This window comes from Pan paniscus, chromosome 13 (genome assembly GCF_029289425.2).
Source record: "Pan paniscus chromosome 13, NHGRI_mPanPan1-v2.0_pri, whole genome shotgun sequence".
NCBI lineage: Eukaryota > Metazoa > Chordata > Mammalia > Primates > Hominidae > Pan > Pan paniscus.
In genome coordinates, this window is record NC_073262.2 from 73,972,002 (window position 1) to 73,985,955 (window position 13,954).

Below are 13,954 nucleotides of genomic sequence, written 5' to 3' on the forward strand. Positions count from 1 at the left end.
GAGTGCAGTGGTGTGATCTCGGCCCACTGCTACCTCTGCATCTCAGGTTCAAGTGACTCTTGAGCCTCAGCCTCCCAAGTAACTGGGATTACAAGCATGCACCACTATGCCTGGCCAATTTTTTGTAGTTTTAGTAGACAGGGTTTTGCCATGTTGGCCAGGCTGGTCTTGAACTCCTGGCCTCAAGTGATCTGCCTGCCTCAGCCTCCCAAAATGCTGAGATTACAGGTATGAGCTACTGTACCCAGCCTACATTCTCTTATTCATACTAGGTTGACAAAACCTGATGTGTATTTTACACTCACAACAATCTCAGTTGGAATTTATCACATTTCAACTGCTCAATACCCACATGTAGCTGGCAGCTACCATACGGCACAATATAGTTCTGGATACTGATTTAGGGCTGGAGATAGATGCAAAATACAGTCCCTAACATCTTAGAGTTGATGGTCCAGTAAGAAAGATGGACACACAAACCATTAGAAAATAATGCAGCAAATGCATAATTAATGCTGTGTACAAGATGCTGTGGGAATAGAGCTCTTTCCATCAATGGGGTTTACAGAGAGATAATAGATATTAACATTTGAGCAGATCCTGAATGATCAAGGATTCTGCCAAGAAAACAAGAGGGTGGAGAGGACAATGCAGGCAGACAGACATAATCTTCACCTTTCCATCTACCCTCGCTGTATCAGCTGTTCTCTGACTATGCTCCTGAGACAGGCACCCTGCACACCAAGGGTGCACTTGGATCTCGCTAGTTACTGTGGTCCAGGTTTGGATGGACCTCTGCAGTCTTAGCACAGGCTCGAGGAGTATAAGTTTTCAAAGGAAACACAACTAGGAAATAAGGGTGAGATATGAATGCGGGGAGAATGCCTATAAACAGACATGCTGAGAGAGCCTGGAGCCATTTTCCTAAGGTAATGGAACTCTGGCCACTGACAGGCTTCAGTGGCTCAGGTTCCTGGGCACAAAGCCTAACCTTATTTTCCTCATCTAATCTGTTTCCTTTGCTATTCAGAAAGCATTGTCACTGGCCAGGTATTAAAGCTCATTGTTTCTAACCTTTGGCAACATTTTGGTTGTTATTGTTTTTCATCTTTTCCCCTTATATGAGCCCAATTCTCTAGTAGTCCCAAGGACTTGAGGACCAGCACTGACCTCCCTCTAGATTGTCTCCCTCACATGAAAGTCCTACTATTTTTAGTCAAATATAGCTCTCTTTTCCCGTTTCAAAACTCAGACGCCCTATAGAATAGCTCAAAAAGTTCTTATTTTGGCCAGGCATGGTGGCTCATGCCTATAATGCCAGCACTTGGGGAGGACAAGGTGGGAGGATGGCTTGAGGACAGGACTTTGAGAGCAGCCTGGGCCACATAAGGAGACCCTGTCTCTACAAAAAATTTAAAAAGTAGCCAGACGTGGTGGCATGCACCTGTAGTCCCAGCTGCTTGGGAGGTTAAAGTGGAAGGATTGCCTGAGCCCAGGAGGTTGAGGCTGCAGTGAGCCATGATCATGCCACTGCACTTTACCCTGGGTGACGGAGCAAGACCCTCTCTCAGAACAAACAAACAAACAAAAAAGAAGTTATTTTTGTCTCAGAGGCAATGTTTGTTCTCTACTCTCTGAAGGGAGGTTATAACTTAAGTGACCCAAGGCCAAGGAATGGTCACGTATTTTCCGCTCTAACTTACCTTCTCAGCATACTTTGTTAGATATTTTTGGAAGATTCACCTCACTCTCTTAAATCCTCCAAACCTCAGTTTTCTAACATAAAAGTACATCACACACATGAGAGCAACAAAATAGAGCTGCTCACCTTTCAAGCCTAGGGCCTCCTGTGAGGTTCTCTGATCCACTTTGGGAAGCCATCAAGTTCCCTGCAGACCTCTTTGCGTAACTCCATGACACTTAATAGCTGGTGAGGATTTTTAAGGATACCCAAGCAGTAATGGGAGAGGAAAGGAGGATAACTATTCTTAGATACTAAAAAAGAAGTATGCACTTAACTCAGACAAACATTCTGGCGCCTTTCTGTATGAGCAGAATCCTGATTTCCAGGAGGTTGGAGAGCCATGGCTAACTGTTTACATCCTTGGTCTGCAGCAGTCAGATGGTATACACTGTAGCCTTATTTTCCTTGTCTCCTTCTTAAATCAACCATAAATCATGTTCAATGCCAAGCTTTCTGCAAAAATTCCCTGTGGTTTCTTTTAGTCTCTCACTCCAACTATCACATTGTGATTCCCATTGGCAATAATGTCGGCATCTGTTCTCCACACCAGCACTATTTGCAAATACTTTGAGACCGTGCCCTTGATTACTACTCAAAAGTTCAACTTCTGTTTTCTCAGAGCCAAAACACATACTGTATTATCCAGTTTAAATAGTTTCCAATCCTCATCTGGGCAGCAGGCTTCATCAGTTCCTCCCATTACTGACATTGTTTTTTTTTTTTAATGCTTTTAATTCTTTTCTTTCAATTGACTCATGTACAGATGATTAACTTTGGTCTTGAACATTGCTAACCTTCCCACTCTGAGCTGTGCTTCATTCCCTCCTTAAGGATCTCTTCCATCCATGATGTCGTGGATTCTAAGAGGTTCTTTTACTCCCCAAAGCAGTTTATTAATACCACCTTTTTGTTTTTCTTCTCCATGGTCTAAATTAGATCTCAGAAAATAAATAAATAAATAAATAGGATCTCAGTATGCTAGGAATTAGGCAACAATTATATATAAAGAATCAGTTACGGCCAGGCGCAGTGGCTCACGCCTGTAATCCTGGCACTTTGGGAGGCCGAGGCGAACGGATCATGAGGTCAGAAAATCGAGACCACCCTGGCCAACAAGGTGAAACCCTGTCTCTACTAAAATACAAAAAATTAGCTGGGCGTGGTGGTGCATGCCTGCAGTCCCAGCTACTCAGGAGGCTAAGGCAGGGGAATCGCTTGAACCCGGGAGGCAGCGGTTGCAGTGAGCCGAGATCGCACCACTGTACTCCAGCCTGGCGACAAAGCAAGACTCAGTCTCAACAACAACAACAAAATCAATTATTCTTAAAGAGAAATAATTTATATGGTTTACAATTTCTTTTATCTCTCTGGCTTAAAACATTTGTTTGTAATGTGCATGTGTGTATGTGCATGGTTTGGGTTTGGTTTTGGTTTTGTGAGTGTGTGTATGTATGTGGTTTGATTTTGCTTGTTTGTTATTTTTCTAAATGATTTGGTTGAACAGTTATTCAACAGAGATGACTGCACCATTCTGAGCACTGTCAGGCAGTCAGCATTTTTATGAGCTGCCCCTTTGGCATAGACTCTGTGTTTCTGGACTTGTGAGAAAATACATACTCGTACACTCATATGTGCATGTCTGAACATACACGCAAAACCAATACAGAAATTAAAACAACAGAGAAAGACACTTAGCCAAACCCAGCAGACCAAATGATTACATCTATGTTATATAAAGACTTGTCTTATAAGTTAATCAAAGATATTTATGCATTTATACAAAGACCAGAGGAAATCATAAATTGTAATGAAAATCAGGAATGTTCTAATACAATTAGTACTTTTTTAAAAAGGTTCTCCATATATCAAGTACTATTGTATACACTTTACATTGAGAAATCCATACAACATCTCTGAGATAGAAATTATTATTACCCTGCTTATAGATGAGAAAACCAAGCCCCAGAGAGGTTAAGTGACTCACCTATGGTTTCACAGTCAGATAAATGGAAAAGGGCACAACCAGACAATTCACATAAGACAAAATGCAATCTCAAATGAAAAAACGTTCAAGATTGCCAGTAATCAAATAAATGTAAATTAAAACATTAAGTAATTTCATACCGCACCTTTGGGGAGGCTTAAACTATCACTCTCAGATATGGTGGCAACAATGTAAATCAGTGTAAGCTTTCAGGAAAGCCATTTGCTGATACTTATAAACAATGGTAAAGAGGCTCCCTTTAATTCAGTAATTACACTCCTAGAAATTTATTCTTAGAAAGTTATTCAAAAGAAAGAGCCATATGAATAAAAAATTTGCTGTAGCTTCTTTATGGTATCAAACATTGAAAGCAGTCTAAAGTTCCAAATATAGGGACTTTTAAAGTAAACTATGATACATCAATGAAATGGAGTACCATGTAGCCATTTAAACTATAATTATCAGTGATAATGATAATATTAAAGTTACATAATGTTAAGTGAAGTAGGCCAAATATAACATTTTACCTATTTTATGATTGCAACTATGTAAAATTATGTATACATATGTTCAAGGACCAGAATGGAACATAAAATGAAAACGCCTGAGACATCAGATGGCATAATTTTAAGTCCATTTCTTTCCTATTTTTAATTACCTTTATTTTTGTTGTTTTCCATATGATGGCAAAATCGGGAGTTAGGAAAAAATAGAAGATACCGTTTCTACCTTTTGGTGATACAGAATGTAGCTGAGCATTCATAGAATCATTGACTTTTAGAGCTGGAAGGGGCTTTATCAGACTCTTGGTGCAACTTCCTAATTTTACAGATAAATACTCTGAGGCAGAAAAAGATTGACTTGCTCAATCACACATATTTAATTAGGAGCCAGAATTTTCAACTCCAAAAGTGACCCACAATCATTTAGGGTACATTTCTTGCAGAGAAATTAAGTTGTTAGGACCCTATCTTGAAGCAGATTACGTTAATAAAAATAACTATTTTAGCCTAATTCTACTTTTTAAGATCTGCATTATCAACTGCCTCCTTTCCCCACCTGAAATTTGCTTTAGGCCAAAGCAAAAGCACTAATTCTTGACTACATAGCACACACCATGCATATTCTTGGCATTTCAAAAAATGTCAAAATATTTATAAAGAAGATGAGTATTTCAAATAACAATGGAAAACGTGGTAGTCATTTTCCGGTGATGGAAATAGCAGGAATTCAATTAAGATTTAATAAATTAATTACATTGAATTTCACTTTCATACATTAAAAAATGTTTTCTAACATTGACTAAAAAATCTGCTTTAAATCTGCTAAAAATTAGTTTCTGGGATGAAAATGATGAATATGAGTAAATATGTAAATGTTTACATAGCCTTACAGGGAGACCCTCATCTACTCACCTGTGATCACAAACAGCAAAGCATGTCCTCAGGAGATGTGAGACCCAGCTGGCAGGGGAGGCTCATTAATCTTAAACCTACCTTTGATGATAATAGCTTCTGCCTGGGCTCTGAAAGACCAGAGGAAAATGGAGGCCAGGTGCAGTGGCTCACGCCTGTAATTCCAGCACTTTGGGAGGCCAAGGCCGGCAGATCACTTGAGGCCAGGAGTTCGAGGACAGCCGGGCCAACATCGCGAAACCCCGTCTCTACTAAAAATACAAAAAAAAAAAAAAAAAAAATTTAGCCAGTCGTGGTGGCCTATGCCTGTAATTCCAGTTACTCAGGAGGCTGAGGCAGGAGAATCGCTTGAACCTGGGAGGTAGAGGTTGCAGTGAGCTGAGATTGCACCACTGCACTTCAGCCTGGGTGACAGAGCAAGACTGTCTCAAAAAAAAAAAAAAAAAAAAAAAGAAAAACATGGGAAGATGCTAAAGAAAATTTAGAAGTCACAGATTGATGGGGCTATCAAAGTTGTTTTGGTTGTTGGGGCTGGTATGTCACGGCCACAAGATTGATCTGCAGGGAGTATGTAAAACCATCATGTGCTCACTTCAGGGCACTGTGAGTCTCTAGGGGCATCAACCGAACATCGCACCAGCAACCAAGGTGGTGGTGATGGCCGATCCCAACAGTGCTCTGCAGCTGGGGCTTCAGCAGCAGCAGGAAGCAGCACCAGCTCTGGGCACTGGGACAGGAGCATGACCCTCTCACGAGACTTGGTTGGAAGCCCTGGACACTATTTAATAGAGGTTAAGAGCTGTTGAGACACATACCCTAGGGACTAAGGAAATAGAAAACAAGAGAAATATAAAGAATCAGAGAGGAAGACTTTTAGGGGAGAAATTGCTTCTACATACAATCTGTAATTTCACATTAATAGTCATATATTAAGGTTAAGACCTACTCAAATTTAATAATCTGACTCTGTTTTTTACAACTGTAAACGAGCTCACTATCCATGGTATTCTCCACGATATTTTTCTCTTAGTCATAACTCAGTGGTTCTCAAGCCTGGCTAACCATCAAAATCTCCTAGAGAATAAAAAACATCATCTGTACAGAGGAAACAAACAAACAAAAACAGACACAAAAAATGCAAAAACATAACACACACCAATGCCTAGGCCTCCCATAGATAGATGAAATCAGAATCTGGTGGTGGATCACAGGAATCAGTAGGTTTGCTTATTGCTTTTAGAGAGAGACAGGGTCTCACTCTGTTGCCTAGGATGCAGTGCAGCAGAGCAATCATGGCTCACTGCAGCCTTGAACTCCTGGGCTCCAACAATCTTCCCACCTCAGCCTCCCAAATAGCTGGGACTACAGGCGCATGCCACCATGCTGGACTTATTTTTTTGCCTGGGGGTGGTGGGGGGTTGGGGGTGTGTGTAGAGATGGAATCTTGCTATGTTGCCCAGGCTGGTCTCAAACTCCTGGTCTTAAGCAATTCTCCTCCTCCCAAAGTGCTGGGATTATAGGCATGAGCCACTGTGCCAAGCCAAATCAGTATGTGTTAAAAGCTTCTCAGGTTCTTCCAATAAACAATGAGGGTAGAGACCCATTGTTCCAACAAGAGCAGTTAGAATCTTTCTGGAACGGTTCTAATTTTAATGTAATACAGATCACCTGGGGATCTTATTAAGCTGCAGATCTTGATTTGCTAGGCCCGAGTTGGAGACTGCGATGTTGAATTGCTAACAGCCTCTCCTGGTGATGCTAACGCTAATAGTCTGCAAATCACCTTATAAAAAGATCTAGGAAAATTAAGACAGGTGGTTAATTCCAGAGTAGAGGGGCCAGAGACAAGTAACTAACAACAACAAAAAAACACTTTTTTTAAACCTTAACAAAAGGGTAAAAACGAAAGTATATAGGACCTCTTTATTTTATTTTATATTTTTTTCGAGACTGAGTCTTGTTCTGTCACCCAGGCTGGAGTGCAGTGGTGCAGTCTTGGCTCGCTGCCTCCCAGGTTCAAGCAATTCTCCTGCCTCAGCCTCCCAAGTAGCTGAGATTACAGGCGCCTGCCACGACACCCAGCTAATTTTTTATGTTTTTAGTAGAGAGGGGGTTTCACCATGTTGGCTAGGCTGGTCTTGAACTCCTGACCTCATGATCCGTCCACCTCGGCCTCCCAAAGTGCTGGGATTACAGGCATGAGCCACCACACCTGGCCAGGACCTCTTTTAATACAACCCAATTTATTTATTTATTTTTTTATTTTTTGAGACGGAGTTTCGCTCTTGTTGCCCAAGCTGGAGTACAATGGCGCAGTCTCGGCTCACCGCAACCTCCTCCTCCCAGGTTCAAGTGATTCTCCTGCCTCAGCCTCCCGAGTAGCTGGGATTACAGGGATGCACCACCATGACTGGCTAATTTTTGTATTTTTATTAGAGACGGGGTTTCTCCATGTCGGTCAGGCTAGTCTCAAACTCCCGCCCTCAAGTGATCTGTCCACCTCAGCCTCCCAAAGTTCTGGGATTACAGGCTTGAGCCTCTGCGCCCAGCCTATGACCCAAATTTTTAACTTGGTCACTGCTATGGTTGGAATGTTTGTATCCCCCTAATATTCATATGTCGAAATCCTAACCCCTAAAGTGATGGTATTAGAAGGTGGGCTGTTGGGAGGTGATTAGGTCATGAGAACTAAAGGGATTAGTGTCATCATAAAAGAGTCCTGAAGGAGCTCAGTTGTCCCTCAGCCTCCCAAAGTTCTGGGAGTATAGGTGTGAGCCACCATATCTGGCCAAATCCTCCAGTGCCTTGATCTTGGATTTCCCAGCCTCCATAACTGTGAGAAATACATTTCTGTTGTTATAGCAACCCAAATGGGCTAAGAGAGTCGCCTCATCTAAATATGAATCACAGTCAACGAAATGCTAAATTGATAGCATGGACATACCTATATTGCCTCCTACCTCCCAGGTTTGCTGTATGTGACCGTAGTCATGTCATAAGAGTCCAGAAGGGCCTGCTGTGAGTGACACTCCCTAGCACCAAGCTTTAGGCTATGCAGTTGGAGGTGACATTTGGATTGAAATAACAGAGAAGCTGAAGTAATAGGTAAGAAGATGAGCATGAACTCTGAAGGGAGATTTAAGACCAGAAAATGGGAAATGAGCACTTTGGTCAGAGGTCAAGAGGCAGCTAGGTGCAGTGGCTCATGCCTGTAATCCCAGGACTTGAGGAGGCTGAGGCGGGAGGACTGCTCGAGCCTAGGAGTTTGAGATCAGCCTGGGCAACAAAATGAGATCCCATCTCTACCAAAAAAATTTTTAAAATTAGCCAGGTGTGGTGGTATGTGCCTGTAGTCCTTGCCACTCAGGAGGCTGAGGCAGGAGGATTGCTTCTGCCCGGGGATTTGAAGTGGCAGTGAGCTATGATCACACAACTGCACTCCAGTCTGGGAAAAAGAATGAGACTCTGTCTCAAAAAAAAAAAAAAAAGTAAGAGGCTGGAGAGACAGAAAAAAATATAGTTCTTAAAATGCCAAACTTGACCCTCAAAGAATGTTGAGGTTTTTCTCCTATGGTGTGCCAGGCACACTAAGTGGGAGGTCATGTGTAACTCCTTTGCTTCAGACTCTCTCCACTTGTCCATCACCAACCATAAGGAGTAATGGAAGGGCTGAACTTTCCCAGGTTTGCTTGGCAAAGAGTTGTGATGATCCCAGAGCATACTGTGGGGTGGAGTGTTATGAGAAGGTTCTGTGGTGGTGGGAGTCCAGGATGTCTTATAATTAAGTCCTTCCTCTGGGACTGGATGACAGGAGTATATGCACAGTGCCAGGCACAGTCAACATCGGCTGGCCATAGTGAGAAATGGTGGAAAACAGCGTGGTGTATATAAAAAGTGGATGGTGGCCGGGCACGGTGTCTCACGCCTGTAATCCCAGCACTTTGGGAGGCTAAGGTGGGCTGATCACTAGATCAAGAGATCGAGACCATCCTGGCCAACATGGTGAAACCCCGTATCTACTAAAAACACAAAAATTAGCTGGGCATGCTGGCGTGCACCTGTAGTCCCAGCTACTCAGGAGGCTGAGGCAGGAGAATCCCTTGAACCCAGGAGGTGGAGGTTGCAGTGAGCCAAGGTCGCACAACTGCACTCCAGCCTGGCAACAGGGTGAGACTCTGTCTCAAAACAAACAAACAAACAAACAAACAAACAAACAAACAAAAAACAAGAAAGAAAGAAAGAAAAAAGTGGATGGCAAGTCCAGGGAGCTAGAAATAGAGGGCAGAAGTTCATAGTTTTGGAAGGCCAGACTGAACACTGGGCTAGCTGCTTTTTTTTTTTTTTTCTTTTTTGAGACACAGTCTCTTTCGGTCACCCAGGCTGGAGTGCAGTGGTGCGATCTCGGCTCATTGCAACCTCCGCCTCCCGGGTTCAAGCAATTCTTCTGCCTCAGCCTCCTGAGTAGCTGGGACTACAGGCACGCACCACCATGCCTGGCTAATTTCTGTATTTTTAGTAGAGACGGGGTTTCATCATATTGGACATGCTGGTCTTGAACTCCTGACCTCGTGATCCGCCTGCCTTGACCTCCCAAAGTGCTGGGATTACAGGCGTGAGCCACTGCACCTGGCCGCTAGCTGCTTTTTTAAAAATTGTGGTAAAATGCACATATAATAAAATTTACCATCTTAACTATTTTTAAGTGCACAATTCAGTGACATTAGTACTTTCACATTGTTGTGCTACCATCAATATCGGGCCCATCAATATCATCCATAGAACCCTTTTAATCTTGCAAAACTAAAACTCTGTACCCATTAAGTGACAATTCCCCATCCCCCTGTCACCCAGCCCTGGTGACCACCATTCTATTTTCCATCTCTATGAATTTGACTATTCCAGGTACCCCATGTAAGTGGAATCATACTATATTTTTCCTTTTGTGATTGGCTTATTTCACTTGGCGTGATGTCCTCAAGGTTCATTCATATTGTAGCATGTGTCAGAATTTCCTTCCTCTTTAAGGCTGAATAATATTCCATTTTATGTATATATCACATTTTGCTTATACATTCATCTGTTGATGGACACTTGGTGCTATTCTTTGAATGTATTCCCCAAGCTCATGGGTTGGAAACTTAATTCCCAATTCAACAGTGTTGAGACCTTTAAGAGGTGAGTAGGTCATGAGGGCTCTCCCCTCATGAATGGATTAAAGCAGTTATCACACAAGTGGGCTCCTGATAAAAGGATTCGTTCGACCTCCTTTTCTCCCTCTCATGCTCTCTTGCCATTCCACTTTCCACCATGGAATGGCACAGCAAGAAGGCTCTCACCAGACGTCAAGCATTTGCCAGTACCATGCCCTCGGACTTCCCAGTTTCCAGAACCATGAGCCAAATACATTTCTTTTCTTTATAAATTACCCAGTCTCAGGTATTCCGTTACAGCAACACAAAACGGACTAAGACACTTGGGTTACTTTCACCTTTTGGCTATTGTGAAAAATGCTACTATGAACATGCATGTACAAATACCTCCTCAGGTCCATGCTTTCAATTATTTTGGGTATATGCTAAGAATTGCTGAATCACATGATAATTCTATTTTTAATTTTTTGGGGGCCCACCATACTGTTTTCTATAGCTATTGCACCATTTTACATTCCCATCAACAGTGCACAAGAGTTCCAATTTCTCCATACCTTTGCCAACATTTATTATTTTCTGGTTTTTGGTAGTAGCCATCCTAATGGGTTTGAGGTGGTATCCCATTGTGGTTTTGATTTGCATTTCCCTAATGATTAATGACATTGAGCATTTTTTTATACGCTATTGCCATTTGTATAACATTTTCTGAGAAATGTCTATTCAAGTTCTTTGCCCATTTTAAAATTGAGGGTTTTATTGTTGAGTTGTGAGAGTTTTTTTTGTTTTGTTTTGTTTTGTTTTTTGTTTTGAGACAGGATCTCACTCTGTCACCCCAGCTAGAGTGCAGTGGCGCGATCGCAGCTCACTGCAGTATTGACCTCCAAGGCCCAAGCGATCCTCCCACACCAGCCTCCTAAGTAGCTGGGACTATAGATGCACACCGCCATGCTCAGCTAATTGTGTTCTTTTTTTTTTCTTTTCTTTTTTTGTAGAGACAGGGGTCTCACTATGTTGCCCAAGCTGGTCTTGAACTCCTGGGCTCCAGCAACCTTCCCACCTCAGCTTCCCAAAGTGCTAGGATTACAGGCATGAGCCACCATGCCCGGTGTAAGAGTTCTTCATATATTCTGGATACTAAACCCTTATCAGATGTATGATCTGCAAACATTTTCTCCCATTGTGTGGGATGCCTTTTACTCTGCTGATGTGTCCTTTAATGCACAGAACTTTTTAATGTTGTTGTAGTCCAACTTTTCTTTTTCTTTTGTTGTCTGTACTTTCGTTGTCATATCCAAGAAATTATTGCCAAACCCAATGTCATGAAGTTTTTCTTCTGTTTTCTTCTAAGAGTTTTATAGTTTTAGGTTCTACATCTAGGTTTTTAATCCATTTTGATTTAATTTTTGTATCTGGCATAAATTTGGGGTCCAATTTCTCTTGCAAGTTGATATCCAGTTTTCCCAATGTTATTTGTTGAAAAAACTGTCCTTTCCCCATTGAATGGTTTTGGCACCCTTATGGAAAATCATTTGACCATATGTGCAGGTATTTATTTCTGGACTCCAAAAGGGCTATTTGTTGAGTTTATGTGAGGATCAGGTGATAACTGTGGTAAAGGTGAGTCAGATCAGGTTCTATGCTTGGATGACCACTTTGAGTAAATGATGCATAGTGTGAGGCTTTATAGCCGTCTTTGGCCTATTTTGGAGAATCTTACAGATCTCCGGAAAGCAGCTCAGATCTTATCTTAATCATGACCAGTTGGATGGACTGTGGTGATGCTTAGAGGTGCTGCTAGGTATTGTGAGTAGAAGTCCTACATGCTGTGGCAGGAGGCATTCTGCACAGAGTTATGGGCAGCATTGTTAAAAGCGACCTTGGATGCCAAAGGGTAGATGGTACAAAAGCTATACCTTAAGGACCCATTTCACATGCTTTGTTTGGCTTTTGCCATATAGCACATGGCTAGATTTGTTCTCTGAGGTTCTTGAAAAGGGTCTAAAAAATGCGGATACCAATTGATATGCTGAGGTTGGCGAAACTATGGTGGCCAAATGGTGATGGTCTATTGGAGCTAAAGATTTAAGTAGGAGGTGCTTACCACATTTCAGACAAATGGGCATCTATCCTGAACTGCAGGCATCTAAAGAGCAGGGGTTCATTTCATCAGCCACGTGCATTTCAGTATTCTCAGTATGCACCACACTTTCTGGCACACAGTAGATGCTTAATAAGCATTTGATTATCTGAATTAAACATAAGCCAAAGAAACAGCAATGACTTTCTTAAATAAGAAAACTCAACTTTTCGGTTAGCAAGTTTCTTAGGCTAATTTAATTATTTTAAAATAATTATTTAAAAATTATTTATTTTAATTTATTTAATATTTATTTAATATTTAATAATTTATTTATTTAAATAATTATTTAAAAATAACTTTATATTAAATATACTTATATTATATATAAATAATTAAATATTTAAATTATTTATCCTGTAATTATTTATCCTCCTCAAAAGAGACAAAGACTTGTTCACCATCCGTATTAGCCAAGGTTCTCTAGAGAGATAGAACCAATAGGGGAGAGAGAGACAGCGAGAAAGAGAACGAGAGAAAGATAAAGAGAAGAGAGGGTTTATTAGGGGAACCGGCTCACAGAATTATGGAGGCTGAGAAGTCCCATGACAGGCCATCTGCAAACAGGAGACCAACGGAAGCCAGTGGCATGGCTCAGTCCAAGTACAAACACTTCAGCACCAGGGAAGCCAATAGTGTAACTCTCAGTCTGAAGGCCTAAAAACCAAAGGAGCTGCTGGTGCAAGTTCCAGAGTCCAAAGGCCAGATAACCTGGAGTCCAAAGGCAGGAGAAGAAGGGGGTGTCCCAGTTCCGGGAGAGAGAGAAAATTCACCTTCCCTCTACCTTATTCTATTCAGGTTGCCCACATTGAGGGCAGATCTTCCCCACTCAATTCACTGACTCACATACCAATCTCCAGAAATAATACTTTACCAGCTATTTAGGTATCTCTTAATCCAGCCAAGTTGACACCTAAAGTTAACCATCAGGTCATCCTTTGAAAAAAAAAAAAAAAAAAAATATATATATATATATATATATATATAACAATATATATATTTTATAAATATATAATATACTATTATATATTAATAATGATATTAATTACCACTTATTAAGTGCCAGTTATCACCAGGCATCATACCTAGCATTTGATGTGCATTATATTTAGTCCTTGCAACAATCTGCAGATAAGCATTATTTCCATTTGTAGTTCAGTGCATTGAAGCTTGGAGATTTCAAGTGTCTTCCTTAAGGTTACAAAACCAGCAATAGTGAAGTTAGGACTTATATCCAAAATGGGTCCCATGTTTTTGCTCTGAGAACCCTTTTTGCCAGTTTCTACCTGGGCACTATCATTTTCATCTTCTAGTATGCATTTATTTTAGAGAAAACCCATTTCTTCCCTATAAACAAACCATTAACAATCTTTTCTCTATCTCTGGCCTTTTCCCAAGTTCTCCATGTTCCTTAAATTTGGCATCAGCCCAGCATTGACAATATCATTCAGTGTGACACACACATACACACATGCGTGTATGCGTTGTAATGTCACCAAAAATACAACCATCTCCCTTTCCATG